The sequence below is a fragment of the Oncorhynchus mykiss genome, chromosome Y (assembly GCF_013265735.2).
Source record: "Oncorhynchus mykiss isolate Arlee chromosome Y, USDA_OmykA_1.1, whole genome shotgun sequence".
Lineage (NCBI taxonomy): Eukaryota > Metazoa > Chordata > Actinopteri > Salmoniformes > Salmonidae > Oncorhynchus > Oncorhynchus mykiss.
The window spans coordinates 42,490,117-42,499,986 of NC_048593.1; the positions used below are offsets into that span (position 1 = coordinate 42,490,117).

At 43.8% G+C, this 9,870-nt stretch overlaps 1 protein-coding gene across 1 annotated transcript in view; it reads right to left on the minus strand.

Moving 5' to 3' along the window:
• Positions 1-9,663, minus strand: part of dchs1b (dachsous cadherin-related 1b) — a 241,894-nt gene extending 232,231 nt beyond the window's left edge. The window contains exon 1 of the mRNA XM_036967976.1: positions 8,993-9,663. The gene's annotated coding sequence lies outside the window, so the exon portion shown is untranslated. The remainder of the gene's footprint in view (positions 1-8,992) is intronic.
• Between the last annotated feature and the right edge of the window lie 207 nt (positions 9,664-9,870).

The following is a 9,870-nucleotide window of genomic DNA, read 5'->3' on the forward strand; positions in this document are numbered from 1 at the left end:
AAAACAAATTCAGCCTACCACTATTTTCAATGGCTATCACTTTAATTATAAGGCCAAGTCCTCCCAGATTGCAGTTCCTAGGGCTTCCACTAGATGTCAACAGTCTTTAGAAAGAGTTTCAGGCTGGTTTTTGGAAAAATGACACAGAAATTGTAGTTTTTCAAGGTGGCTCCCATTTTGGCTGTAGTGTTTCCAAGTGTGTGGAAGAGAACGCTTTCTTTGGTAATTTTCTCCGGTAAAGACAATAATGATTTGGCGTCTTACATTTTATCGTTTATTTACGTATTAGGGCACCTAAGGTTTGATTATATACGTTGTTTGACTTGTTTGGAAAAGTTTATTAGTAACGTGGGTGGATTATTGACTAAAGAGCGCCAGCTAAACTACGTTTTTATGGATATAAAGAAGGACATTATCGAACAAAAGGACCATTTGTGATGTAACTGGGACCTTCTTGAGTGCCAACAGAAGAAGGTCATCAAAGGTAAGGCATTTTTTATATCGCTATTTCTGACTTTCGTGTCGCACCTGCCTGGTTGAAATATGTTTTTCAGGTGTTTGTATGAGGGGCGCTGTCCCCAGATAATCGCATGGTGTGCTTTCACCGGAGAGCCTTTTTGAAATCCGACATAGCGGCTGGATTAACAAGAAGTTAATCTTGGATGGATCCCGGAAAGGTGAGAGGGGTGGTGAATTGGCCCCAACCCTCGTCCAGAGTGCAGCTGCAACGCTTCCTGGGATTTGCCCATTTTTCTACCGCCATTTTATCCAGGGTTACAGCACCCTGGCTTCCCCCCCTTTCAGCACTCACATCTCCCAAGGTCCCGGTCACATGGTCCCCAGCTGCTGACCGGGTATTCTTGGACCTAAAGCACCGCTTCACCACAGCTCCCATAATATTCCATCCAGACCCGTCCCGTCAGATCATGGTGGAGGTCTACGCTTTGGATGATGGACTGGGGGCCGTCCTGTCCTAGCTTTCTGCCCTGGACCTTATTAAGCTGTATCCCTGCGCCTTCTTCTCCCATCGTCTTTAACGCCATGGAGAGGAATTGTGATGTGGGAAATCGAGAACTACTCGAGGGGAAGATGGCATTGGAGGAGTGGAGGCACTGGTTAGAGGGGGCGGAACATCCATTCGTTGCCTGGAAGGATCACAAGAACCTGGAATATTTCCGCACTGCCAGGCGTCTCAACTCCAGGCAAGCTCGATGTGCCCTGCTTTTCACTCGGTTAAACTTCACCATCTTCTACCGCCCTAGGTCCCAAGAATGTTAAGCCGGATGCACTTTCACACCTTTATAGCCCCGCGGAGACGCCCTCGGACCCCGAGACCATCCTTCCTACTTCGTGTCTGACGGCTGCACTCATCTGGGGAATAGAGAACCAGGTCTGTGAGGCACAGCGTTCCCAACCGGACCCCAAGTGGGGACCCGGCTAACCAGATGTTTGTCCCAAGCGCTGCCCGCTCTCTGGTTCTGGAATGTGCTAATTCCTCCAGGCTTGCCTGCCACCATGGCTCCGGTCGGACCATGGCCTTTGTGCGACAATACTTTTGGTGGCCCAACATGGTTCCTGACGTCTTCACATTCGTCGCCGCCTGCACTGTCTGTGCTCAGAATAAGACTCATCGGCAAGCTCCGGCTGGCCTCATTCAACCACTTCCTGTCCCTCACCGTCCCTGGTCAGATATATCCCTGGACTTCGTCACTGGTCTCCCTCCATCTGATGGCAACATCACTATCCGTATGGTAGTGGACAGTTTTTCCAAAGCTGCCCATTTAATATCCCTCCTCAAACAACCCTCAGCCAAGGAGATGGCCCAGCTCATGGTGCAGCACGTCTTCCAGATCCATGGACTTCCGGTGGACATGGTCTCCGATCAGGGTCCTCAGTTCTCGTCCCGGTTCTGGAAGGAGTTCTGCACACTCATTGGGTCGTCGGCCAGCGTGTCCTCTGGGTTTCACCCCCCAGTCTAACAGCCAGTCGGAGCGAGTCAATCAGGACCTGGAGTCTAATCTTCGTTGCCTCGTCTCTGCCAAACCCTACCACCTGGAGCCAGCAACTCGTGTGGGTGGAATGCACCCGCAACACCCTTTCCTACTCGGCCACTAGTCTCTCGCCTTTCAAGTGTTCGATGGGTTATCAGCCCCCACTCTTCCCTGAGCAAGAGGAAGCGGTCAGCATACCCTCAGCCCATATATTTGTCCCTCGCTGAGCCCAGTATGCTCTTCTCAAGACCATCTCCAGGTATCAACAACAGGCGGTCCGCCACCGGACCCCGACGCCCCAGTATCGTCTCGGGCAGTGGGTATGGCTTTCCACTCGGGATCTGCCTCTCTGGTTGGAGTCCCGCGAACTGTCCCCCCATTTTATGTGCCCATTCCCCATCTCTAAGATTCTTAGCCCCTCTGTTTCCCTGCACCCTCCATATACAGTACATCCCACTTTTCATGTATCAAGGATTAAACCTCTGCCTCACAGCCCTTTGTCTCCTCTTTCCAGGCCCACCCCTGTACCCCATCTCATCGACCGCCATCCGGCGTACACGGTGAGGCGCCTCCTGAGTGTTCGACCTCGGGTCAGGGGATTCCAGTACCTGGTTGACTGGGAGGATTATGGTCCAGAGGAGAGGTGCTGGGTCCCCGCTAGGAACGTCCTGGACCCAGTCCTCATCGCTGAATTCCACCGCCGTCAACGGGGTATGTGCCCAAGTAGGACGCCAGGTGGCACCCCTAGAGGGGGGTACTGTCACACCCTGATCTGTTTCGCCTGTTTTTGTGCTTATCTCCAGCCCCTCCAGGTTTCGCCCATTTTCCCCTGAGCATTTATACCTGTGTTTTCTGTTGCCAGTTCGTCTTGTCTCGTCAAGCCTAGCAGCAAGTTTTTTCTTTAGTCCCTGTTTTCTAGTTCTTCCGGTTTTGACCATTCTGCCTGCCCTGACCCTGAGCCTGCCTGCCTGCCGTACTGTACCATTCTGCCTGCCCTGACCCTGACCTTGAGCCTGCCTGCCGTACTGTACCATTCTGCCTGCCCTGACCCTGACCCTGAGCCTGCCTGCCGTACTGTACCTAACTGACTCTACCCTGGATTACTGACCTCTGACCTCTGCCCACCCTTAACCTGTTGTTTTGTTAATAAACATCTGTGATTCGTATCGTATCCTGCGTATCCTGCGTCCCGATAATAGGTTTCTTCAAGCTCCACATCTGGGTCTTATCCTGCGTCCTGATAATAGGTTTCTTCAAGCTCCACATCTGGGTCTTATCCTGCGTCCTGATAATAGGTTTCTTCAAGCTCCACATCTGGGTCTTATCCTGCGTCCTGATAATAGGTTTCTTCAAGCTCCACATCTGGGTCCTATCCTGGTTCCTGATAATAGGTTTCTTCAAGCTCCACATCTGGTCTTATCCTGCGTCCTGATAATAGGTTTCTTCAAGCTCCACATCTGGGTCTTATCCTGCTTCCTGATAATAGGTTTCTTCAAGCTCCACATCTGGGTCTTATCCTGCGTCCTGATAATAGGTTTCTTCAAGCTCCACATCTGGGTCCTATCCTGGTTCCTGATAATAGGTTTCTTCAAGCTCCACATCTGGTCTTATCCTGCGTCCTGATAATAGGTTTCTTCAAGCTCCACATCTGGGTCTTATCCTGCTTCCTGATAATAGGTTTCTTCAAGCTCCACATCTGGGTCTTATCCTGCGTCCTGATAACAGGTTTCTTCAAGCTCCACATCTGGGTCTTATCCTGCGTCCTGATAATAGGTTTCTTCAAGCTCCACATCTGGTCTTATCCTGCGTCCTGATAATAGGTTTCTTCAAGCTCCACATCTGGGTCCTATCCTGGTTCCTGATAATAGGTTTCTTCAAGCTCCACTGTTTAAATATTGTGTTCCACAATATAATATAACCAGTTGTTATTACGGTTACAATAAATCAATCTTAAAATAGCACTTGCTTTTTTATTGACTGAATATACAATAAATGGAGGAGTTTAGCAATTAGGATTTGTTTTCTGTAATTATTATGATGAATTAGCCATTGTTGCGCACATTGACCTATAGATAAATGTACCTATAGATGCATAGACCTGTAGATAAATGTACCTATAGATGTATAGATGCATAGACCTGTAGATAAATGTACCTATAGATGTATAGATGCATAGACCTGTAGATAAATGCACCTATAGATGTATAGATGCATAGACCTGTAGATACCTGTACCTATAGATGTATAGATGCATAAACCTGTAGATACCTGTACCTATAGATGTATAGATGCATAGACCTGTAGATAAATGTACCTATAGATGTATAGATGCATAGACCTGTAGATACCTGTACCTATAGATGTATAGATGCATAGACCTGTAGATACCTGTACCTATAGATGTATAGATGCATAGACCTGTAGATACATGTACCTATAGATGTGTAGATGCATAGACCTGTTGATAAATGTACCTATAGATGCATAGACCTGTAGATAAATGTACCTATAGATGTATAGATGCATTGACCTATAGATAAATGTACCTATAGATGTATAGATGCATAGACCTGTAGATACATGTACCTATAGATGTATAGATGCATAGACCTGTAGATACATGTACCTATAGATGTATAGATGGATAGACCTGTAGATACATGTACCTATAGATGTATAGATGCATAGACCTGTAGATAAATGTACCTATAGATGTATAGATGCATAGACCTGTAGATACATGTACCTATAGATGTATAGATGCATAGACCTGTAGATACATGTACCTATAGATGTATAGATGGATAGACCTGTAGATACATGTACCTATAGATGTATAGATGCATAGACCTGTAGATAAATGTACCTATAGATGCATAGATGGATAGACCTGTAGATACATGTACCTATAGATGTATAGATGCATAGACCTGTAGATACATGTACCTATAGATGCATAGACCTGTAGATAAATGTACCTATAGATGTATAGATGCATAGACCTGTAGATACATGTACCTATAGATGCATAGACCTATAGATAAATGTACCTATAGATGCATAGACCTGTAGATACATGTACCTATAGATGTATAGATGCATAGACCTGTAGATACCTGTACCTATAGATGTATAGATGCATAGACCTGTAGATACCTGTACCTATAGATGTATAGATGCATAGACCTGTAGATACCTGTACCTATAGATGTATAGATGCATAGACCTGTAGATACATGTACCTATAGATGCATAGACCTGTAGATACCTGTACCTATAGATGTATAGATGGATAGACCTGTAGATAAATGTACCTATAGATGTATAGATGCATAGACCTGTAGATAAATGTACCTATAGATGTATAGATGCATAGACCTGTAGATACATGTACCTATAGATGCATAGACCTATAGATAAATGTACCTATAGATGCATAGACCTGTAGATACATGTACCTATAGATGTATAGATGCATAGACCTGTAGATACCTGTACCTATAGATGTATAGATGCATAGACCTGTAGATACCTGTACCTATAGATGTATAGATGCATAGACCTGTAGATACCTGTACCTATAGATGTATAGATGCATAGACCTGTAGATACATGTACCTATAGATGCATAGACCTGTAGATACCTGTACCTATAGATGTATAGATGTATAGATGGATAGACCTGTAGATACCTGTACCTATAGATGTATAGATGGATAGACCTGTAGATAAATGTACCTATAGATGTATAGATGTATAGATGTATAGATGGATAGACCTGTAGATACCTGTACCTATAGATGTATAGATGTATAGATGGATAGACCTGTAGATACCTGTACCTATAGATGTATAGATGTATAGATGGATAGACCTGTAGATAAATGTACCTATAGATGTATAGATGCATAGACCTGTAGATAAATGTACCTATAGATGTATAGATGTATAGATGTATAGATGGATAGACCTGTAGATACATGTACCTATAGATGTATAGATGGATAGACCTGTAGATACATGTACCTATAGATGTATAGATGGATAGACCTGTAGATACATGTACCTATAGATGTATAGATGGATAGACCTGTAGATAAATGTACCTATAGATGTATAGATGTATAGATGTATAGATGGATAGACCTGTAGATACCTGTACCTATAGATGTATAGATGTATAGATGCATAGACCTGTAGATACATGTACCTATAGATGTATAGATGCATAGACCTGTAGATACATGTACCTATAGATGTATAGATGGATAGACCTGTAGATACATGTACCTATAGATGTATAGATGCATAGACCTGTAGATACATGTACCTATAGATGTATAGATGCATAGACCTGTAGATACCTGTACCTATAGATGTATAGATGCATAGACCTGTAGATACATGTACCTATAGATGTATAGATGGATAGACCTGTAGATACCTGTACCTATAGATGTATAGATGCATAGACCTGTAGATACATGTACCTATAGATGTATAGATGCATAGACCTGTAGATACCTGTACCTATAGATGTATAGATGCATAGACCTGTAGATACCTGTACCTATAGATGTATAGATGCATAGACCTGTAGATACATGTACCTATAGATGTATAGATGCATAGACCTGTAGATACATGTACCTATAGATGTATAGATGCATAGACCTGTAGATACCTGTACCTATAGATGTATAGATGCATAGACCTGTAGATACATGTACCTATAGATGTATAGATGCATAGACCTGTAGATACATGTACCTATAGATGTATAGATGGATAGACCTGTAGATACATGTACCTATAGATGTATAGATGCATAGACCTGTAGATACATGTACCTATAGATGTATAGATGCATAGACCTGTAGATACATGTACCTATAGATGTATAGATGGATAGACCTGTAGATACATGTACCTATAGATGTATAGATGCATAGACCTGTAGATACATGTACCTATAGATGTATAGATGCATAGACCTGTAGATACATGTACCTATAGATGTATAGATGGATAGACCTGTAGATACATGTACCTATAGATGTATAGATGCATAGACCTGTAGATACCTGTACCTATAGATGTATAGATGCATAGACCTGTAGATACATGTACCTATAGATGTATAGATGGATAGACCTGTAGATACATGTACCTATAGATGTATAGATGCATAGACCTGTAGATACATGTACCTATAGATGTATAGATGCATAGACCTGTAGATACATGTACCTATAGATGTATAGATGCATAGACCTGTAGATACATGTACCTATAGATGTATAGATGCATAGACCTGTAGATACATGTACCTATAGATGTATAGATGGATAGACCTGTAGATACATGTACCTATAGATGTATAGATGGATAGACCTGTAGATACATGTACCTATAGATGTATAGATGCATAGACCTGTAGATACATGTACCTATAGATGTATAGATGGATAGACCTGTAGATACATGTACCTATAGATGTATAGATGGATAGACCTGTAGATACATGTACCTATAGATGTATAGATGGATAGACCTGTAGATACATGTACCTATAGATGTATAGATGGATAGACCTGTAGATACATGTGCACATCATTATTTTCTCCCAGCCTTGTGATACATTTTTTATTTATTTGAGTACTCAAACAATCAAAGCAGTTCAAATGCCCATCCCTACTCACCGCTGTGTCTGTGTGTGCGTGTGTGTGTGTGTGCGTGTGTGCGTGTGTGTGCTGGCAATTACAACTTGCTGTGTTTAAACCATCAACTCACAGACAGATCACCTGAACCCAGCTAGAACCACCACATGTGGTTCACATTACAACATGACTCGGTTTACAGCCGGGTGCTTCGCACGCCTAGCTTCTCTTAGAGAAACCGATCCGTCACCGAGCCCCAAGCCGGTCTTCTCTCTCTCTCTCTCTCTCTCTCTCTCTCTCTCTGCAGAGACTGGAGACCGGGCCCGTGAAGTTAAAGCAGCCGGTATAACGTAACAGGGTAGCGGTAGCCTACGTTAATAACAGCTAACGGACAAAGAGCAGTTTTTTATTCTTAGGCAGAGAGAAGGAGATCGGTGTATAGCGTTTCACTGCAGAAAGGCGACCCACAGTGAGGGTTAGACAACAATAGGTGGTTTGGTGCTTTAATAGGTTCTTTCATGTAACTCTACACAGACAGGCTCCAATGAAAATACCTCAGTAGCTTGTCCTGATGGGGAAACATCGCTCCTGTCAATCAATGTCTGTTACATTAAATCTTCCCTGCTCAGGAGGAGTGTGCATTTCAGAAAGAGCCTACTTTCAATCATTTCAATTACACAATGAATCTAGCTAAGATTTGCATTATGAAAAAATGCCTCATATCTCAAAGCCTAATGTTAAATGTGTCAGTACATTTATTAAACGTTTGTTTGCCTGGTAGGTTTGGTTATGAAGAGATCGATAATCATGAGGGTATGCTGCTGGCTGAACAATCTTCGCAGCAGCGGCTCTCTCTCTCTCTGTCTGTCTGTCTGTCTGTCTGTCTGTCTGTCTGTCTGTCTGTCTGTCTGTCTGTCTGTCTGTCTGTCTGTCTGTCTCTCTCGCTCTCTCTCTCTCTCTCTCTGACGGACTCCATTGTCAAGCCGTCTGCACTCTGCAGCCGAGACAGAGGCTTCTTATCCCCACTAGAGAGTACCGTATGTTCCCCCAGCTATTGGATGCAGTGATATGTAATCCATACCAGATACCAGAATGATATTGAGAACATACAAACAGGTCGGCCACATATAGCTAACGCGTCCCAATTCATCCTCATTCACACAAATGACAGTACAATTGCCGCTGCTCGGCGTGGAGACACACACACACACACACACACACAGAGAGAGAGATAGAGAGAGAGAGAGAGAGAGAGAGAGAGAGAGAGAGAGAGAAAAAAAAAGAAAGAAAGAAAGAAAGAATTGAATTGAGAGAGAGACACAGAGAGAAAAGGTGACTTACATGCATCTGAACCCGCTGAAGCTTCGCTGTTCTGGCCGTGCGCTCCGGTCCCGTTATATCCCGGTATTCCTTTATCCAAAACCAGATCAGTATGCAGCACACTGCTCCCCTATTCCCCCGACGACCCAAACACACAGACACACAATCCACAGAAACAAATAAAAAAATAAGCCCAAAACTGCTGCTCTCTGCTTTCTCCGCTCTACATAATATCCACCATGGAGAAAGAAACGAAATATTTCCGTTTTCAGTGATTAGGCGATATCCCTTTAGCGCTGCGGATTAGGTTACACCCCCAGAAAGCGATAGCATTCCGTTCTTCTTCTCCAGTGGCAGGTGAGGTGAGCTGGTTTTCTCAGGCAGAATATGGTTCCCCTCCTCTCTTCGGTTCAGTCTCAGCTGTTCGCTTAGTGGTGAGAACAACGCTTCTGTACCCCACAGTCGGCTCTTCTCTCTCTCTCTTTGCTCTTTCTCTCAATTCAATTTAATTTTAATTATATTTAAGGGCTTTATTGGCATGGGAAACGTATGTTTCCCTCTATCTATCTCTAACGGTATCTCTCTTGCTCTCTCAGCATCCAATAGAACAGAGCTCGCGCGCTCAGAGGACACCGCAGTAGTGGCACCTCCGAATGAAACCGTACACCGACACCAGGCTCAAATCCCTCCCTCTCTCCTCTGGTCTCCCTCTCCTCCTCCTTTTTCCTCCAATTTTGGGTTTGCTAATTTATTCGACACGTGGGGAGCTGCACAAAAGGGGGAGCGAAGGAAAAGAGAGTCGAGCAGAGCTGAGAAAGGAAAGAGTGAGAAAATATTGGGGTTTGGTGCCCCCCAGCTCCGCTGAACGGAAGTGGTTTTCCGTTTAAATTCAGACAAAG